The sequence below is a fragment of the Pygocentrus nattereri genome, chromosome 22, assembly GCF_015220715.1.
Source record: "Pygocentrus nattereri isolate fPygNat1 chromosome 22, fPygNat1.pri, whole genome shotgun sequence".
Taxonomy (NCBI): domain Eukaryota; kingdom Metazoa; phylum Chordata; class Actinopteri; order Characiformes; family Serrasalmidae; genus Pygocentrus; species Pygocentrus nattereri.
In genome coordinates, this window is record NC_051232.1 from 19,895,250 (window position 1) to 19,917,198 (window position 21,949).

The 21,949-nt window shown below is 40.8% G+C and overlaps 1 long non-coding RNA gene across 1 annotated transcript; it reads right to left on the reverse strand.

Moving 5' to 3' along the window:
* Positions 1 to 1,703: 1,703 nt before the first annotated feature.
* On the reverse strand, positions 1,704 to 2,145 carry LOC119262086. The gene is made up of 2 exons (XR_005129408.1): positions 2,095 to 2,145; positions 1,704 to 1,986 (listed from the first exon to the last, which is right to left on the reverse strand). It is a non-coding gene; the product is annotated as an uncharacterized LOC119262086 (long non-coding RNA).
* Between the last annotated feature and the right edge of the window lie 19,804 nt (positions 2,146 to 21,949).

Genomic DNA, 21,949 nt, shown 5'->3' on the forward strand with positions numbered 1-21,949 from the left:
ATTGCGGAGAGAGAGATAGAGAGAGTGGGGAAATAGTGACATCATCTGGTTAAATAGAGAATTGCAAGTAAATGCGCAAACCATCCTCACGCATCAGTTAATCCCGAATAGATCAAGATTAAGAACAGAAGGATTAACAAAGATTAACAAACACATATTAATTAATTATTAATTAATGTGCAGTCATTATTTTTTGTCTGTATGTTTAAGGTTTTAGTGCATGCTGTATCTTATTCGACTTTATTTGTAGTACTATTTTATTCTAGCTGGTTTTATTTCACTCTGCATTTTAATTAAGGTTAATTTAATTCTACATATTGTTTTATTTCGCACTTTTAAACACTTTTTAAAAGGGTACTTAATAAAACGTATTTTATCATCATCATCATCATCATCATCATGACGACAGCAAATGGAACTAATAATAAAGCAATAAAGATACAGTAAAGGGAAATTGGTTGTTAATATTTTGAGATAATTAACAGCTGTAACTATTTGCAGTAAATCACAGCTATATAAATAGACAAGATCGACTGATGCGCTGTCTGTCATAATGGCTTTTTTGGCATTACTCGAAGACCTAGCGAGCCGCCAAATAAGGCGACAACGTATTTTTCGAGATCATGAAGATTTTTTTGCAAACGATGATGACTGGTTAATGAGCCGATTTAGGTTTCCAAGAGCAATTCTCTTGACACTGTGTGCTGAGTTGGGTCCAGATTTGGAGAGACCAACACTACGAAATCGGGCAATACCTGTCCATTTACAGGTGTTAACAACCCTTGGATTCCTGGCAACTGGTTGCTTTCAGAGGGAATTAGCAGACAGGTCAGGGATATCTCAACCATCCTTAAGCTCCATGATGTCAGGCGTATTATCTGGCATAATAAAACTGACAGGTCGGTACATCAGGTTTCCTTACACTTTGAGTGAACAGGCTGACATTAAAGTGCAATTCGCAGCAGTGGCCGGTTTCCCAAATGTAATCGGAGCAATTGACTGCACTCATATTGCCATAAGAGCACCAAGCCAGAATGAAGCTGCTTTCATCAACAGAAAGCAAATTCATTCTATAAACGTACAGGTCATATGCGATGCTACAATGACCTTAACCAACGTAGTTGCTCGATGGCCTGGTTCTACTCATGACTCATTTATTCTGAGGAACAGCAGTGTAGGAACCCGTCTTGAAAATGGAGCTGTACGGGATGGTTGGCTTCTTGGTAAGTTTAAAATGTATTATTATTATTTTAATTTAAGCAGTTGCCCTAGCAGTAAATGCAACATTATCTCTGATTAATTTCTTTAGGTGATAGTGGCTACCCGCTCAAGCGCTGGCTCCTCACTCCATTTCCAAACCCACAGAGCACAGAGGAGAGACGCTACAATGACGTGCACACTCTGACACGCTCTGTTGTAGAACGCACCATCGGGCTGCTAAAAGGCCGATGGCGCTGTTTAGATGCATCAGGTGGGAGACTGCTTTACAACCCAGAAAAAGTCTGCCGGATAGTGAGAGCATGTGCCGTGCTACACAACATGGCACAGCAGAATGGTCTCCCCCTGATAATGACCGACCAACAAGCAAATGACCCTGAACCAGACCCACATGTTTACCCACCTGACGCACGTAATATTCAAGCAGTCAGACTGCGCGAGGACGTGATGCGTCGATTATAAATAATTGGAGAGAAACGCAAAGGTATTTTTTAACAAGTTCTTTTAATGTACTTGACATTTCAGACAGTATCCCCTTAATCTCTTTAAGCTCATTTGTTAAATTGTCAATTGCTGTAATTGTGTTTATTTGTGTTTGTAAAACAGCCTCAGTCAGAACACGACCTCCGCTTAAAGCACGTGGTGCACCGCTGGAGGCATCCGGGGCACCGGAGACACCGCTGGAGGCAACCGGGGCACCGGAGACACCGTTGGGGCCGGGTTGGCAGTCTTCAGCTGAATGACTGCTGTCCACTCCCACAGTCCTCTCTAAAAAACAGTGATGGTTAAATAATTTAATAAACCATTCTAGGAAAAAAAGTCTGATTATTGCGTCTTTATTAAAACTATGTACGATTATGGATAATTTGTTTTTACCTGGTTCACCAGTGATGGGTTCATCAGCCAAGTCTGTATCGCCCTCCTTTTTCAGTCACCACGCCACTTAACAGGGGTTCCCCAATTAAACATGCCATCCTCTCATGAAAAGGAGACGGAGAAAGTGTGGCCTTTCCCCAACAGTAGCACTTGCACTCTTCCTGTGCAAAGAAATCCGTTTCTTTGCATCTACTTTCAAGTCCTTTTTTACTTCTGCAACAGTGCGGCTTGTAGAGCTTACATTGTTAACAGCTGCAGCCACATGTTGCCACTCAACAAACTTGCGTTTGTTTGTCACTCCACTACTAAGGCTCCCAAACAACACATTTTTCCTTGCCTCGACCTCTGAAACAAGGACTTCCACTTCACATTCTCCAAATTTTCGTTTTTTCGTCTTTTTCTCATCCATTATTCCGCTTCAAAAAGAATGGGGCAAGCTGCCATTTAAATATTTATGAGTGATTTGCATTGACCATTTATGGGTAAAAGTGGGCGGGGCGGAGGCGGAACGTGCGGCTGATTCAGCTGCGCTCAGTTTGAAGATGGTTGTGATTTATAAAGAGGAAACAACGTGCAGGTGTGCGTACGCAGGGTTTTATAAATCAGATTTTTTTTGTGCGCACGCAATTTCCTGGTTTTGAGCGTACGTACATTTTCACTCCAGATTCCACGCAAAGTTTTATAAATGAGGCCCCAGGACAGAACAAACAGGACAAAGAGCCGTCCTCCAAAAACTGACACCATCCAACACACTAGGTGTAACACTTTGGTGTAAACGCTGTAGCAGTTTTAGACTTTGAGTCATAAAATTGATATTGAAAATGTTGCGTAAATAAACGTTCGCTCTCATAACTGAGTTCAATCAAAGTCCTGATCTAAATAGATTCATTTATTCTGACTTGTATTTGGATCCGGCAGCAGGAACTGGTCGCTCTAAAAACAGGCCGGACAGCAGCTCCTGAGAGGACAGCAGCAGCTCCAGAGGGGCACTTTAATCTGAAACACAGGCTGTGACTCAAACGGTTAAACTCCTAGTTAATCTGTTAAACTTCTGGTGGTTAAAAATCATTTGGGGCTCCAGACATCTTGTTTATGGTAACTCAGGAAATTAGCATATGCCCACATTACCATGTAAGGAACTTACTAAAAGTTAGCATCAATCAATAGTTCCCACCCCAGTCACTAGACCACCCCCCATGACTGGCTGGGAGCTGGACAAAGCGGTGCTCTGGACAAACAAAAAACAAATGTAACATCAAGAAGGTACAGTGGCGATTTTTATGGTGTTTATTCAGGTATAAAGCCATTTTATTTTAAAATGATTCATGACTCTCAAAATCAGAAGGGACCTCCCAACAGCAGGAAATCACACACATTACAGCTCATATCACAAAATACAAAGAGGTGAAGACACGTAGTTAATATGGGTATAAACACACAATCATTACAGGCATAATAATCACAGAAGCAGGTGACTACCAGAACATATGGTGTGTGCCCATAAACTGACCCCTGCACACCAAAATCTGATCTTACCCATGTGAAAAGAGAGCTAAAGAACTCCGCAACCATTTTATTATTTCACGTGCTGCAAATAAATAAAAACGGCTGTGGTTGAACGAGCTGGACGTTGTAAAGCAGGTGCTAAAAGAGGAACAGTGACATTGTCAAACAGCCTTGACCAATTTACTAACTGTCTAACATTCAGAACAAAATCATGATTTTTTGTGTCTCTTTAAAAAAATGTGAAGCCTTTTTGTTCTAGAACCTATGAAGCTTGTGTGGATGTGGCCATAAATAACAGTTAAAAAGTTGCTGCTGCTGTGAATAAAACAAACTGCATTTCTACTGAGAAACAGAGCGTGACGGATTTTAGGTTTGGATTCTGACCAGCATCAAATCCAGACTTTCAGTGGACACTCAGCAGAAGCAGAAGACCTGAGTTAAGGTCAGCAGACTGTAATAATGAAGCTAACGCTGCTTTAGCTGCTGGAAACAGAGCTCAGATGACAACATTACTAAATGTTCCTCTCACCTCAGCCAAGTCCTCAAACACGGCTAAAGAGGTCACAAAAATAGCCAAACGTGACTTTCCCTTTAATTTTACAAACATCTAAAACATGTTTACACAGTGAGAGGCGTCATAAGCAGGTTATAATTTGGGTTTTAAAAATTGGCCTCATGAATTTGTTCTGATCTCTCAGACGGACACATTCAGCGCTGATCAGGAAGAACAGAGAAACGTAGAGAAACACTGCACACGTTAAAATAGAGATGCTGAGTACAGATTCTTCTAGACTGCTGTGGACATGAGGGTGACACTAGATATTCACCTCAGACTTCTTGAGCTCTGTGTGACTTTTGCAGACAATCACACACAGCAGGGGGTCTACAGCTACATTCAGACTCATCAGACAAACATCCACCAAAAACACATGCCAGGAAAACTTCTCAAGACTCTGGGAAAAAGAAATATACATGATGGCACATGTGCTGGTAAACGTCCCATACAGGATCATTGTGGTTGTGACTAAAGCCAACACTGTAACTCGGCTTCTTGGTTCTGTAAGGGAAGTCGCTGATTTGGGGTGGAGCTCTACAAGAGACTATACATGATGTCAGTGTTATAATTAAAAGAAGTGGCAGAGTGAAGAAAACGAGAAGAGTTAAATATATTAAAGCAGTATATTTTAACATTGTTAACCTCTGACCACAAATACCATTAAGTAGCTGAGAATCTATCAGCATGAGCTGAACTCTGTAAGAAAGACTCTCTAAACTCACTTGTTCTGAGTTCTAAACTGTCCTTTACGTCTAGTTCAGCTGAAAGTCCTGACACAGAGGAATCTTCTAAAGTTCTAAACCACAGTTAATTCCTCACTACTTAACACCAGATTTGTGTGAGAAATCAATCATCATACAAGTTAAAGAGTTTCCACATTGTGTTCTAGATGGTTTTCTCCTTCGATCAAAAGAACTCTTACAACTCTTACATGATGCAATCATGTAAAGGATTCTTTTAATGTTCATGTTTCTACATAGAACCATTTTCTTTACTAAAGAACCCTTGAAGCACCATTAAACGTCAATTCTGCACTGACGTTATATCTATTACATTTGACACAAACTACTTCAATAAAACATCTTATGGAAATTTAACATTAAACCTGTTTTACACTGAAACATTATTATCAGTGTTATATTGATATGTAGTTAATCCTTCAGCTGAGGTCAGTCATTCTGTGAGCAGTTAAACTCAATATTTAGATGCAATTTAGAACCTGTTGGGTTTCATAACAACAAACTAGAGCACAGCTTTGAAATTGTGGCTGCATGAGTTCAACACAAGATTTTGCTTGAATGTTTTTCCTGATGTGACCAGACGGGTCCCAGATGGGCAGAAGTTTCATCTGATGTATACCAAAATAATTTCGCTCCAAATGTAACAAAAATCATTAAATTAGTTAATGAACAAAATTAAAACCTTGCCACAGCACTGATTAGGCTTTAAATACAGTATTGTGAAGAAGTATTTGCCCCCTTCCCAATGTCCTTTTTTTCATATTTGTCACACGTGAATGTTTCAAATCATCAAACTTTGCAGCAGAGTGTGAAGCGGCCGGGATGAGAATCAGTACCCCTAAATCCGAGAAGATGGTTCTCAGGCAGAAAAGGGTGGAGAGCCCTCTCTGGGTCGGGGATAGGCTCTTGCCTCAAGTGGAGGAGTTCAAGTATCTCGGGGTCTTGTTCACGAGTGATGGTACAAGGGAGCGGGAGATCGACAGCTGGATTGGTGCTGGGTCAGCAGTGATGCGGGCTCTTTATCGGTCTGTTGTGGTAAAGAAAGAGCTGAGCCACAAGGCAAAGCTCTCGATTTACCGGTTGATCTACGTTCCCACCCTCACCTATGGTCATGAGATTTGGGTAATGGCCGAAAGAATAAGATCGCGAATACAAGCGGCCGAAATGAGTTTCCTCCGCAGGGTGTCTGGACTCTCCCTTAGAGACAGGGTGAGAAGTTCAGTCATCCAGGAGGGACTCGGAGTAGAGCCACTGCTTCTTTACGTCGAGAGGAGCCAGTTGAGGTGGTCCGGGTATCTGGTTAGGATGCCTCCTGGATGCCTCCCTCGTGAGGTGTCACAGGCAAGTCCACCAGGGAGGAGACCCCGGGGAAGATTTGAGAATGTGACTACATGTGGAGTACAGAGAAAATAAAAATGGTATCAAAGCTTATTCTGACAAGCTTATACCAAAATTATTCATCACAGAAGATGAACTAAATCAAGACACTAGCAAACGGTTGTACATGACAGGTATATTGTTCCCCTGTGCCCCTCCATAATGTCTGACATTGAGCAGAGTGATCCACAGAAAAACGCTTCTAGCATTACAACTTTCTGTTGCAAATCATGTAAAATTCAAATCATTCAAATGAAACTCAGTTTACACTGTTTTTTTCCGTTGTTCACAGAGCAAAATCTGCCACCGTAGCTCAGCATTCCCAGCTCACAGCCTAGTCAAACTAAAAAATGCTCATTGGCCACTTTGTTATATCGTCAGTAGATTGGTGAACTGCGATATACCCCCTAATGACGAGACCGAAACAGACCTCCGCGTTCGTGTGAGGCTAGCGCTCTTTCTTCTTTATTAGAACCAACAAACAGCACTGCATATCCCACGAATCAGTGCATTCTTAAAGTGCCAATACCATTAAAGCATTAAAGTGTCAATGACTTATGAAATACATCACAGTGGGAAACTGAGCTGAACGTTGGGAAACAGAGGTGACCTGTAGAAACACTCAAGCGGCTTATCGTTACAGGCGAGGCACTGAGGCAACTCCAGAGAGTGCAAGTGAACGGCAACATGGCAAATCCGTCCAAAATACCTAGAGTGGATGCTCCAGGTCCAGGAGAACTGCAGGGTTTCGTCCACAGTGTGAGCCCCATAAAAATCTCAGCAAGAAACAACAAGTATTTCAATGTCATCTTTCAAGTGAGCAGGGATCAGTACCATCGAGGGGTGGTCTTCACAGCTGATAAGCACAGGCAGTTTGAGCGTGCGGCGAACACTTGTACACCTGTTGGGCTGAGCAACGTCAGGAAAACTTCAGGTAAGTCATTTAAATTAATACCCGAAGTAAAGTGTGAAGTAAGTTTTATAATTGCGGAAATACAAACTTACACCAACGTTGACTGTTTGTTTTATAAGGTCTTGGGCAAGATTTTGATATTCAAGTACATCATGGCTCAACGCTTAAAGTTGCAGAGGTAGACGTTGGGATGAAGCCCCCGCCTGATAACCAAGTTCTGAAGGTTAAGAACATATTGGATCTTCAAGTTCAACAAAAAGTAAGCGAGCGTTTATTATGAAGCCTTTAATGAAAATTTCTTATTTTCATTCTTAATTTAGACTTAATTTTTTAAGAGTATAAATGAAACTAAACTTGTATTGTTGGTGCTTCCACACAGGTCCTTTACTTCATTTAGCACACTGTTGCAACACTTCACTGTTTGTGTATGTATGTATGTTTGTATGTATGTATATTAAAGACGTGATTATGTCTGAAGCACAGCCAATCGGTAAAATTGTTGATTACTTTTAGTTGAATTTCAGCAGCGTGGCTCACCTCATACTCACTGCTTGTTCTGGGTGGAAGATGCTCATCAGATTGATAAAAATGAAGATCATGACATTGTAGCATTTGTTGATCGTTATGTAACATGAAATGCCACAAGATGACGACACAGAAACGCATGAAATTGTCTAAGGTGTACAACAACACAGCAAAAGACATTCAAAAACATGCAAAAAAGGGAACAACCTGTAGATTCGATTTTCCACATCCGCCAAGTAACAGAACATTTATAACAAGATGTACAACTGACGAAGCCAAAAAGGATTCTGATGGGAGCCGTGACAAGGAAAAGAATTCATCGAACATAATCAGCCCTCGAATCAAAAAAGCAATTATGAAAAAAGTAAAGGATGCTTTGATGAACACTGAGGTCAGCTTTGACTCTGTAGATGATTTGTTTGCCTCACTTGGCATAAATCAAGAAATATTTGAAGCTGCTTACTTAAGGATGACAAGGAAAACCAGCGTTGTTTTAAAGAGAACACCTTGTGATGTGTGGGTGAACCAGTATAATCGAGACCTCTTACATTGCTGGAATGCCAATATGGATATACAATTTGTGGATGATGCCTATTCCTGTATTGTGTACATCATCTCCTACATTTCCAAAGCAGAGAGAGAAGCTGAACGTTTAGAGTGCCTTGCCAGCAAATCTGATCAAACAACAGACATGGGAGAACACAATGATGTGATACCAGACCTGCTACCAAGATCAACCTGTACATGGCAAGATAATCCTGACTGTGTGACAAAGCAGCAATCAATGGCTTTGATTCGTTCACTTAATGAGAAACAATCTCAAAGAGATGATAAAATAAACTCACTGAGGTCCAAATTGGGCAACCTGCAGATTTTAATAATTGCTGAAATTTCAATGGTCGATCACAAACTTCTTGCTTATGTTCATGGCAGATTAAGACCGATCAAACAAACAGAGGATTATTCACCTGTTGGAAAAGTTTGTCATTGCAGTGGGAGACTTCCATCAGCTTGGTCCTGTCAAGCTCTTCACCATAAAGCAAAGCTAAAGCGAACTGGGGCCGTTTTGTTTTCACAATGCACAAATTAATCGAACCACAAAACGAACTACAAACAAACCGAACTGAGACCACCTCAAGAGGCCTATTTCAGGCCGTTTGAGTCTGTTTGGCGTGTTCACATATGCAAAAGAAACCATGACTCAGCGTCCACTTCAGACGCTGAAATGGCCCTGGTGGGTAGGACAGCAAAGATGTTCACCGAGTTATATTCAGATTGCCATTTTCACCTGGGCGTAATAAGCTGTAGTCTTTGAATAAAGTCAAAATGCCAAACACGGAGTTCAGTCTCGGACATAATAAGTAAAAGGTATTAAGAACAGAGAACTGAATCAAATGGCACCAATTTTTTATCAATAGACTTCAAAATATCATTGTAATAGATTTTTATAATTACTTATAATAGTTTTTGAGTAGTGTAGCTCCCCCATAAGACTAATCTGGACCTTAATTCACACACACTTAGAGTCTCTATTCATACGACCGCTTCAAATTGTGAGATGCAAATTAGTAAAAAAATCCAAGAAGGTACAGCTAAATGGTCCAAATTGCACACTAGTTTGAACTAAAGACTTTGCCTTTAAAAATGCTGGTTTAGAAGTTACAAGGCAAAATGCACTTAGCTGTGGATCTGCTTTATGAAATTGGTGTAGTTGTATAGGGACATGTTACATTTTCTGACATGGTTATTCAGTTCAATTAACTGAATCAAATGGCACCAGTTGTTTATTTGTAACTTTGTAATAACCTTGTAATAGCATTTTCACTGATTTTTTTGTGGTTTTCAGTGCCAACACCCCCTAAAGGTGTATCTGGACCACATGTTGCAGACAGGGCTGAGCTTGACTAACATTAAAATGAATGTCCTTTTTCCACAAGAACCATTTGTTTCTCACTCCTGAATTAATAGAGAAGATTGTCACTGTAGTCAGTAAAGCTGAGGCTTTTGAGCTTTCTTTACTATCAGTAGCCAACACTTCATTAAAAGTCCTAGCATATATTTAATAACAGTGGGGTATGATTGTGCATCCCATCAATTTCTGAAAGTACAATGTGCCGAAATATCTGGTATGATGACACACATCTTTAAGTGCAGTGTCCTTTCTAACTCACCTCTTTGCTAGTAGGTCCTGCCTGCTGACTGTCCTCCTGATCTCCTCCTGCCTGCTGACTGTCCTCCTGATCTCCTCCTGCCTGCTGACTGTCCTCCTGATCTCCTCCTGCCTGCTGACTGTCTTCCTGATCTCCTCCTGCCTGCTGACTGTCTTCCTGATCTCCTCCTGCCTGCTGACTGTCTTCCTGATCTCCTCCTGCCTGCTGACTGTCTTCCTGATCTCCTCCTGCCTGCTGACTGTCTTCCTGATCTCCTCCTGCCTGCTGACTGTCCTCCTGATCTCCTCCTGCCTGCTGACTGTCCTCCTGATCTCCTCCTGCCTGTTCACGGTCATTCTGACCTCCCTTTGCTTCCTTAATACAACAGGACATAAATGTAAAACTCACCATCACAATCACAGAAATACCATCATCCATCCTGTCCTGCTCAATATTAAATCTGCAAGACAACCACAAAAACACAGGCCGCATTACCATAACTTGGCTAATGTATGTAAACCAAAGGTTAGCTTTAGCTAGCTAACCTTAGCTAAACTGTAAATTCAGGCAAAAGTTACTAGCTAACATTGGTAAGAAAGGTAAGAAAGTCCAAGTCTATAAAACAAGTTAGATTGGTAGCTACTTACATTAACCTACAGTGTCTCTACTGGCTTGCAGTACTGATGGGGAGTCAAGTCTTGGCCAGTGGCTCTAAGAGTGGAAAAGCTTGGAGTCGAGTCTTTGTTCTCACGGAGGCGAGTGTAGAGCAGTAAAGAGTCTTAGTTCGATTAGTGTGAGTTTGTTTAATTACCAGCTCTAAAACCACGCCAGTGCTGCTCACCGGACACTGTGACCACAGACTCTACTCACAAAAACGTTCCACACCTCTTGCACCGCAACTCTTTGTTTTATTCATGATTTGGGATGCAATAAACCATTATTATTTGTTATAATATGAAAGCTAAAAACTAATAGAGAGCTAATACAACACTAGTGAGTGTAATTTGGCTGGTTTGTGGAGCCGGATTACTGGCTGATGGTTGGTGACCGCTGGATGAAATCATTGTGGCTAATGAGGGTGGGGGCTGCTGAGTGTTCCGCTGTGTATGATGTTGCTGTCATTAACCCTTTGTTATAATACAAAGGCTAAAAGCACTGAGCTAAACTGTAGAGTAAACCTTTGCGCCAGATGCCATTTAAGACAAAGAACTACTGACTCAAGGGTTTAGAAAAATTGTTTAGAATAAAACACCTTTGAGTTGTAAAGTCTGGAAAGCTTAACCCAACATCAACATTTCTCTATGGTCAAATGAATGGAGATTCAAAATGCTCTGACAAAACCAGCAGATGGCGCACTTCCCCTCTAATCTGGTGCTTGGCCATGACGTCATGTTTTGGGGGTTTGTTTCTCTATGTAGTGTCATACCACAGCGCTACAGCATGTAATATACATATATATATATATATATATATATTCGTTATATATATACGTACACACACACACACACACACACACACACACACAAAATTCACACAAGCTCATCCAAATGGGATAAAGTTGGCTTATTATATAGGTCGGCATATTCGCCAGCCTCCTGTTCATATTTTCCTGTTCCTCCTTAAATGCTGCATCAGTTACATTTCATTTAAGGTGGAACAGGAAAATCTGAACAAGAAGCTGGAGAATAAGAAGTTGACCTCGGCTTCTTGTAAGAAGCTGCTTATCCACTGTGACCTACACGGATTAGGGAACGCCGATACCAACACGTCTCACTCAGAATTAACCATCACTGTTAATAAATGAACATAAACACCACATCAAGTTCAGATCCCTGTACAGGAAATTAAATGAAATGAGCTTAATATCAAACCAGAGGAACAATCACTCCAACAGTACCTTTCTTAACCTGCCGCTCTGTAATGGCTAATCAGTCCAGCAGTGATGCTGACGTGTCCGGCTGAACCCAGTACGGCATCTGTGTGTGTACATCTATGGTCAGGACGGGAAGGACAGACAGAGCAAGCACATCAAAGGGCGTCTTTGAGGACAGTTTTCTATAAAAATGAAGGTCATTTGTTCGTCCATTTCCTATTCAATCATTCAACAACACAACAAGACACTTTGTCGTTGTTCTGTGGGTCTCACTTTTCCCTCCTCTGGTTTCTGCTGTTTTTACCACCACAACAGACCACTGTGGTCATTTTGTCCTCCTCTTATTATGTAAAAGGAGCTCCGGGTCTAAAAGAAATTTCTCGGAGAAGAATGAACTGAGATTTTGAAAACTGACTGTCACGTCCTCTGATAGTCAAAAATGTCCCAAAGCTGATGTGTTTTGTTCTATGAATGATCTTCTCTCGAATATCACTGGATCCTCTGAGTTATGAGGTCGTTAAACAGCTGAAAGGTGAATTTTGTCTCATGTAAGCTACTTAATGTTATTGAGCCCTGAACTGACGTCATTAGACCGGTGTTCTGTCGAATTGTGCTGCTTTGTCGAAAAATGCTACCGTAGCGTTAATCGTCAGCAGACTCTATCGATCTGTGCTACTCCATCGAGAAATGCTACCTTATCGGTTTGCACTTCCAGTTGTGTGTTTCCCATTAAATAGAGCCTAACTCAGTATTATGACGCATTTAATTACAAAATCAAGTACGTGCACTGTATGGACAAGGGAAGCATGGATTTAAATCCATTATAACTTCCTTATTAAATATTTTCCATGTGTAGCATATCTCGATAGACTAATATCACGTCAAATAATGCATCCCTTATCGAAAAATGCTTCCAGTACAGACCCATATCTTTTTACATCACTACTTACTCTGTGTGCACCGTATGGACAAGGGAAGCATGGATATGCAGTTTATTATAACTTCTTTATTATAACTTCTGTATACAAACCATATATGCATATATATATATATATAGCTAAATGGTAAGGATTACAAAATGGTTTGGTTACAGAAAACACAAAATGCACGACATTATCAGTTAGTTTTTTACATTCTGCAGAAAAGTGCGATGAGAGCAGGCAGGATGCAAAACATTTATTAAGGAGCCTATATAAATGCTTATAGGTCAGGAAACAATAATAAAGATAAGAAATTACTCACCTGAACGTATACTCGACAGAAAGGGAGCATAGATTAATGGGCGTGGAAACTTATGACAAGGCTGTGGGTCTGCGCATGCGCAAAAGCGCAAAGTAGCAAATATCGATGTGTAGCACAACTGGACAGAACACCGGCAGCCGAAAATGCTAACAGCGCTAACTGATGCTAATACTCCCTTTAACTGTCACCAGGTGGAAAAAACAACACAATACGTGCCAATTTTACAAGAATTAAAATGTAGAAAGTGCTAAAACACATATTTAGAGCCCTAAACTCGGTTTAGCTCGTACACAGTGGCGCTGTGAGTTAATATATCCGCCATTTTACGACTTCGGCTCTGCACAAACTCAATTATAACCGTAATTACAAACTTCTTCCGCCTCAACCTCAACAAACCGGAGAAAACAAGGACCCGTACAATTTACCAGCTGGGCTGATGGAGGTTCTGTGTTCTTTTATCACATTTCTGGCCTGTAAACAGGGGAAATAGATGAGAAAAGAGGAGTCACTGCTTTAGTTTACTAACGCCTCTCAAAGCTGACGGGCAGAGCCACAGGCTGCAGAACCAACCTGAGCTCAGCGCTACACCGCCGCCTACTGGACACTCACAGTAACAGCCATCCACAGGACTTGTGTTTCAGCAAGTAACTTAAAAAATAAAGTAAAATAAAATGAAATATTTCATCACAAATGTGACTCATCACACTTTGTTGGTGTCACACTTGGACTCACAGTACAGAAACGCCTGGTTTTCATTCATTGGAAAGTTCTGTATGTTTATCTCTGTTTCTGAGTCATTTGTATCTTGTGTCTACTATGGGTTTGAACTATTTGGTTACCTAGTGTCCCTTTTTGTCTCCCATTCTCAGTTTTGTCTACGTTGCTAGTTTGCCTGTTTTTGGTTTAGACTCTGTGCCTCTGAATGACTCTTTTTAGACATGACCTCCAAATAAAACCTGGCAAATTCACCCTTTTAGCTCTGCATACATCACTGTGTCGTTCACCAAGCCTGACAGTAGACTTTACCACCACACAGAGAGAGCTGGATTGGAGGATTTGTAGGCAGTAGCTGACCAGGGCAGACGTGTAGGCCAATATCAACAGCTCTAAGTGTATCTGTGGAACTCCTACCTTCATGAAGTCCAGGCCCTGGATGGGAGACCTTTGAGAACAGGCACCATTACCCATACCACCAAACCCACCCCTCTTCTCCCACTGTTCAGTTCTTGTGGAACAGATCAACCTTTTTGTTCTGGAATCTGCAAATGGATCCACAAAAAACCTTAGCAGTTTCTGTAAGGATCCTTTCCTGGAGCTCCTTATTAGTCTTTACATCTAGTTCATCTGAAAGCCCCGTCACTGAGGAATCAGCCACTGTCCCTGTCCAGATTCACAAACTCTCCAAAGTTCTTAACAAGTTCTAAGCCACAGAGTTTCCTCCTCATCAGTCCTACGATTGCCCCTTTAAACTAGTAGAGGGTGCCACCTAGTGGTAGACCTTCTGCCCTGTCCCTTTTACAGCAACAGGCTATTGAGTAGAAGTTCACTCAGGCTTCAGCTCAAGATCACATTTCAGACCCCAGCTACAACAATTTATGGGCCGTCAGTTACACAAAAATAAAATATGCCTGGTGTCTCGATCAAGTAAACAGGCAGTTTAATAAAACCTTCATATTAGGAACATTTAAAGAGGTTTAACACTCATCTGAAGATTGTGGAGCCTTGTGTTTAATATAAAACAGTTTGTTTGTATTGAATATTATTTTTGGATGGTTCAGGTATTCAGTGCCTGTTTTTCTGATGCAGTTTTGGCATATTTTGAATAAACTATGCTCAGCTTGGTTACTGAGAGTTAAATTTGGCCCTTTTATTGGTCAATATTGACGCTCCTGTCTTAGACCCTGCATTGATTTTACAGTCCAAATATTTATGGTAAATGTAAGATGTACCAAAAGTCATGAAAGTGTTTAATGAATGAATATAAAATGCAGCTGCAGCTCTGTTGAGGCGTCATATATGTAACCCAATAAGAACTTAATGGCTGCTTTCTGTCACTTTAGCTGCAGTTCAAACAGTGTAAAAACCTGTAACCTAGAAATGCTGCAGTTCCTGTGCACGTCTTCACACTCTGAGCAGTGAAGGTCAGTCGGACTGTCAGCCAAGAGAAAACATGTTTATATCTGGACACCACAGTGTCCGAAAGTGGACCAGGATGTTTCAGCTGTAGCAGAATTTAGAAGCCTGATGTTACTAATCAGCTAATAAACTGCAGTTATGCGTCACATGAAGTTTGACTGCTAAAAGATTCTCACCACAAAATGTGTCTGTTACAGTGACACCATCTAAACGTGCATCACTTGATTAAAATCACCCTCATGATCTTCTGAGTTGTGGTTTTGTAGCATGAAGTCTGGAAAGTTTTTCTAAACTTTGTTTACTGAAAAAACAAACAGACCACTGAGAGACAGCAAGAGAGCACAAACCACAAAATGCACGATACAAGAACCTCGAGGAGCTGCAACATGTTCAGTTTTCACCCTTTAAAATGTGAAAGAATGAGACTTTAATATTTACATGGAGTTTAAAGCCTAATGGTCTCTAAACTGTTGGTGCCATAATCACACAATCATGTGTAGATTTACAAATGTTTCTCTCAAGGGAGCAAAAGACATAAATAAGATAATATAATATGTAGTGAAGATCTCTGGGAGGCTGGGAGGAGTGAGGACACCGGGATGTCCTGCATGTGACGCTCGACCATGTTAATATTTGACCATTCAACACACTGTTGGAAACACAGAGAAACATGTTTAATGAAAAAGGCTTTTCACATAAAATATGAATGAAATATAAATACATACATAAATTAACCTCATAAAACACACAATCTCTTCTTAATCTCTGAACACGTGGAGTTTACAGGTTGTGTAAAGACACACAGAGAATACAGGTGGCTGTGATGCTAGAAAGCCCCATCGAGACGTACATGACCTGATTAATAATCATCGGTATGATCTTGTGGTCTTGAACCAGGAGGCCTCTAAAGTTTTTAATACTCTTTACTGAAGCATCAGACCACTGAGAGGAGAACAGGTACCACTCTGAGCACAGACCACCAAACGACTGCACGAACCAGACACTTTCAGAGGCTGCCGTGTTTAAAATGTGTGGGAACCAGAGCTGGAAACACAAGATGAACAGCAGTTTATATTGAAGGACTGGCTGAAATAAACAGATCAAATCAAAGGACATGAATAAGATGAAACACCAAGTTAATCAAAAGTTTTGTCTGTATAAAAATACATTTTACAGAGTTTTTGATCTTGTAATAATATTCATAGAGTCTCACCTAAAATATAAACGGTCAGTAACGTCCCTGTATTTGAGGTCACTTATTAACCCTTTATGATGTTATTAGTACTGATAAGGCTGAAAAACTACAGGACTTAAAATATAATACAGAGTATTAAAAATAACATAAGAACTATTTAATAAACTCTTCTGTACAATATACAATAAATACAGCTAAACACCATTAAGCACAGGACAATAGAGAAAAATACTAAAGAAAGTAAAATGTCTGTGTAAATAATGACTCAACGGTTTAAAAATATGTTTTCAAATGTTTATTAAAGTGATGCACTGAACATGAGTGCCTGACTGTGAGAGGTGATGAGTTAAACAGTTTAGAGGCATAAAAAGAGGCCTTTCTACTTTTTCTGTATGTAACACAGTTTATTGACAGAGAATCAGACGATCTGACTGTAAATCTGAGTTAAATGTTTTGATGGAGGAACATAAAGCCATTTTACATTAAGACGTATTTCTAAAATATCAGACTTTCAGAGTCACAGGACGAAACACTAAGACAGACTAAATAAACCAGATTTATAGATGATCAAACATAAAATAGAGAATCAGAAATGAATAAAACAGCCTGCAGTAGTGAAAATGAGCCGTGTGCAGGTCTCATACTGGCTTTTCCTGTTTGTGTGTTTGTGCTGATCTTGAGAGCAGATTCAGCTTTTATTCCGTTACTCAGATACTCTGTCCAGGTCAAACTGATTGTTGGTCAGTAAAGAGGGCAGTGTGTGTTTAGAGTATCTGAACCCCGACCTGCACACAGCGGAGAGGATTCAGAGACTGGTCTCTACTGACTCTTCATATGGATTAGAGAAGATAATAACATTGAAAATCTCAACACTGAAAGAGAACCAGAGTGTCCTGGTTTTACACATCAGTCTAATGAAGGCAATCAAAACAAACCGTAAACATATTTAACTTATTTTTATTAATGTAAGTTAATAACACAGTTATTAAAGCCCTATTCTCACTGTCTAAACGCTGCTAGACCTGAGTTCAGATTACAGGAACTGACACTGACGTTCAAACTTCTCTCTGTTTCTCTTCACGTTTATACTGATTAACTGATTTATGATCACTAAAGGTTGAATACAGATAAATCAGGCTGATCAAACTGATGTTGATCAGTTTCAGGGTTTGTGCATGTCTGAATGATTTTCCCTCTGCAGACCAGCACACACAACAGGGGGTCTATGATCAGCCTGAAACTCAGAAAACACATCACCCACTGGCTCCAACTACTCCGAGAAACATATGCAATGAGCAAAATCAAATACAGGATCATAGTGAACAGTGCAAAAGTTAACACCACGTATTCACGCCTCTTGTTTCTATCAGCACTGTGGATTTTAATGGGTGACTTTCCACAGGTGACTGAACATGAGGAGACTGTCACAGCTAACGGTGGTAACAGACTGAAAAGGTGAAACGGTGGTGCTGCGGAAAAGATGGACAGACAAAACAACATGAATCCAACAGCAGAGATTATAACAGAGCAGGGAAAGAAAACATGAGCACAGCAGAGCACAGACCTTAGAGCAAGATCAGCCTCTAACACCATCATCTGCTGCAGGAAAACACCACAGACTCTTAACCCCCACCAGAAAGAGGACAATATCCTGCACATCGTGTCCTCACACCTGTCTCCTAGCAGTAGTTTTACTATAATATATACACTCAGAAGTAGCTCCAGTAAATCATTGGTGAAGAGGAGGATGATAAAAGCTGAAATCTTGAGCTTGTTTTTATGACAGTATAGTAGACTTAAAAAAGCCCAAAAAAAAGCCGGAACACTACCACAAAGACTAAACAACATAAAGACAGACAGGATGCTGTATGTTCCAGGATAAAAGGGAAGCGTGAAGAACGGGACGTCTTCCATAGTGCGATCACTCTGTCCTATGATGGAGTGAAAATGATGAGTGAGACTCCATTTCTGCTGTAATAATAATGACTTTCCATCATAAAATCAACTGAGATTTAAGAACCTACTGAAGCTTCACACCAGATACAGAGATATGAACTGCGACCAGCACAAACCACCACCTGAACGCACTGAAAAAAGGATGGAAAAAATATAAACCAAACAGATTCATTAGAGTTCTACATCTTTACTACACCAACTAAGAGTTTTAATACCACTGTGTTCAGAAAAGGAATGACGGGAAAAGTGAAAAGTGAATATTTGGAAAATAGATAGTAAAAACACAGAAAGACAGTGGTGACACACCGACTCTCTCTATGGTCTAACTAATATACTGTTAATCAGATTTAACACTGGAATATAAACACTTAGAGAAATAAATCCTCAATCAATATATTTACATTATGTTAAATAAACTGTGCTCTTACCTCCACAGACGTCAATGCTGCTCTAAAAGAATACAATGCTGTTCTGTCAGATCATAAAAGAAGACCACCTCCCGCCCCCTTCATTCTGAAAACATGTCATTAGCTTAAGTGACAGTTTCCGGCTGAGAATGTAATATAACTAAACTACACAGACGAGTCAAAACATTCTGACCACTTACAGATAAAAACCTTGATTATTTTGTTAACGGTAGCGCATGTGAAGGTTTGGGATGTTAGACAGTGAGTGGACAGTCAGTTCAGTTGGCTTGTTGGACACAGGAGAAATGGGCCGGAATGAAGACCTGAGCCACGATGACGAGAGTCAAATAAGATCAAGGTCCTCCTAAACAGGCCATCAGGCCACTGCAGCTGATCCAGAACACAGCAGCACCGCTTTTCTTCAATCTCGCTAAGTCCACTCATGTCACTCCACGGCTGCGTCCACTTCACTGGCTTCCTATAGCTGCACTCAGATTAAAACCCTGATGTTTGTCTACAAAGCCAGATATTGACCTCTGACATGCGGCAGTGGTCAAAACTCACTCCATACCTTCAGCTCTTTGAGCTTTAAGTAGAGCTCAGCTTGACCTGCCATCCTTCAGGACGCACAGAAGACAAGAATCGAGACTTTTCTCTGTCCTGGAACCTGAGGGTGGTGAAACGACCTTCCACTGACTGTCTGAACAGCAGAGACCCTCATGGTCTTCAAGTGAAAACTGAATGTCCATCTCTCTGTGAAGCGCTTCAGTGAGCACTAATCTAGCCCTTACTGAGATACACTGTACTGCAGTTACGCTGTCTTAATTCTGTAGCTTTCTTTTTCAGGAATCAGCTCTGGCTTTAGTTTCTGACAGTCTGAGCTCAAGGCTAGTTTGGACTCTATGAATTGGTGGTGATGCAGTGGGTAGTGCTGTCGCCCCACAGCGAGAAGGGCCTGAGTTCGAACCCTGGCGACCAGGGTTCCCCCTGTGGGGAGCCCTCATTGAAATTGAAATGTTTACCATGGTTTCTACAAATTTGTGCACATTAAAAAATGAAAACTTTGAATTTTAAGAATTTTTTTTTCAGAAATGGAGACTCAGAACTGAAACTCCATTTCATCATGAGAAAAAACCCACAAACAAAAGTGATTAAATTAACAGCTCCAACATCAACGCAGTAAATAACTAACAGTATCACATTTCTAACCTCACATGTGTGGATTTTCCCCACAATCCTGCAGTTATTAATACTAATGCTGCTCTCAGGATCAACACGGCTTCAAAAAGCCTTCAGTCTGACGGTCAGTAATCCACAAACACACACACACACACACACATACACACACACACATGCGATCCACATACACACACACACACACACACACACACACACACACACACACACACACACACACACTTTCTTCTCCTCATTTTGTACTTCTGGGCTGGATGAGCTGTACAGTCATTCAGAGCTTGGCTGGAAGGGGCTGTAGGGCAGACCGGGGGCATCTTGTCACACATTTCATGCTTTATATCAGGGGATCAGTAGATCATAATGTTATAAACTGCATACCAAGTTAAAGAACACTGGTATTTTGTATTTAGTACATTTTCATTGTTGTTCATTCATTCATTTGTTATTTTTGGATTTTTTACAATTCATATTCAAAATAAAATGGGACTTTGGTGCTATGTGGTGCATAATATGCAAATCAGCTCATATACAACAACCAAACGCCAGTGTTCTTCCTTGTTTTACCTGCTCTATTTTTAAGAAAAGGTTTGCACCTCAAAATCATGGCATTACCCCGTCATTATTTCCTCACACCAGCTTTAAACAGAAATGTACAAGATGACTGTTTAGAAGAATTAGCCTCGTGGCTTTAGTCATTGCAGTCATGGGCCATGTGTGCTGAAATATAATGTCTTGTAGAGCTGGTGAATAACTGAGTTCCACTGGATAACATCTGCCCAGAATGCAGCTCAGATCACCTCCTGAAGCTGTTGAAGTGATAAATACATTTATATCCACATTTTTATCTGGTTAATCCCCACCTAGGTATAATCCTGATGCCCAAGAAACATACCAGAGGGAAAGAAGTCCTATTTTCTCAGGACTGTAAGGCACAGGATTGAGATTTCCCGCATCTTGAGTGAGGAAAAATGAGAAAGTGTCACAGGCTACAGGTTACAGATCTAGGTTCACGTTTTCACTGTGGCAAACATTTTTATTGTATGAATTTATGTCTGGGTAATGATTTTCACTCGATTTTGAGATCCATTATTAAAACCCCAAGCACTAAATGTTGTGCCTGCCTGTTCATGAAAAAAGATCTGACAGGTAGAGACTATGGCCTTATCCATATTCGTCACATTGCCATGCTGAAATAACACGAAAAAAGGCGTAAATGTTATATTTGTGTCTAGTGAATCTTTCTTTGTTTCATCTGTGGTCATTGGGAACACCGGACATCATCAGCCTGGCACCTCACCTGGCGCTGTGCCTCGTGATAATTGTGATGTGTAGCTCCCGATATTCTTCCCACTCTCACGTCTGATGCATGAAGACTTTAAGATGACAGATACTCTGTCATGGGCAGCCAAGCATTGACCCAACTTGTGAATAGAAGAATAAGCCTAAGTAGATGTGACGGAACAATGGCATGGGTCTCTTCATAAATGAAGCTACATGGAACCGACTGAAGAACAATGACAGCCTGTTCACAGCCTCTACGTCTTGCACAGCTGTGGCCATAGCCAACTCAAGACAAGACAAAAAAACTGAAAAATGGGGCTTTGCCAACTGTCAAAGCAGAGAAACAGCACTGCTTTGAGAGGTATTCTGGTCTAAGGGTACTTTGAGTATGTTTGCTGAGGTCACAAGTTCAAAGAGGTGTAGAATTCAGGTCCAGAAAGTAAAACTCCTTCCCAGGATTTTGTTCCAGTTGCCTGGACAGCTCCTCTGGTGGTTTGATCTAAACTAGAGAATCCAAGCTGTAGGAACAAAATCCTGGGACGGAGTTTTTACTTTCTGGACGTGAATTTTACACCTCTGCAAGGTCACAAGGTCTTCTCACTGTTTCAGATGGCTAGGGGACACACACAGCTTTTTCAGTAGCTGGGGTGTATAAAGCTTTTATTTATTTGCTGTTATTATTTGATTTTCCTCCTCTTTTTGAGGGATGTACAGGGTGGTCCTGATCTCCTCAAGCCTTACTCCACACTCCAGCTCAGTAGGAGGCAGTAATGCACTCTGTGTTGGCCTGCCAACCACCAT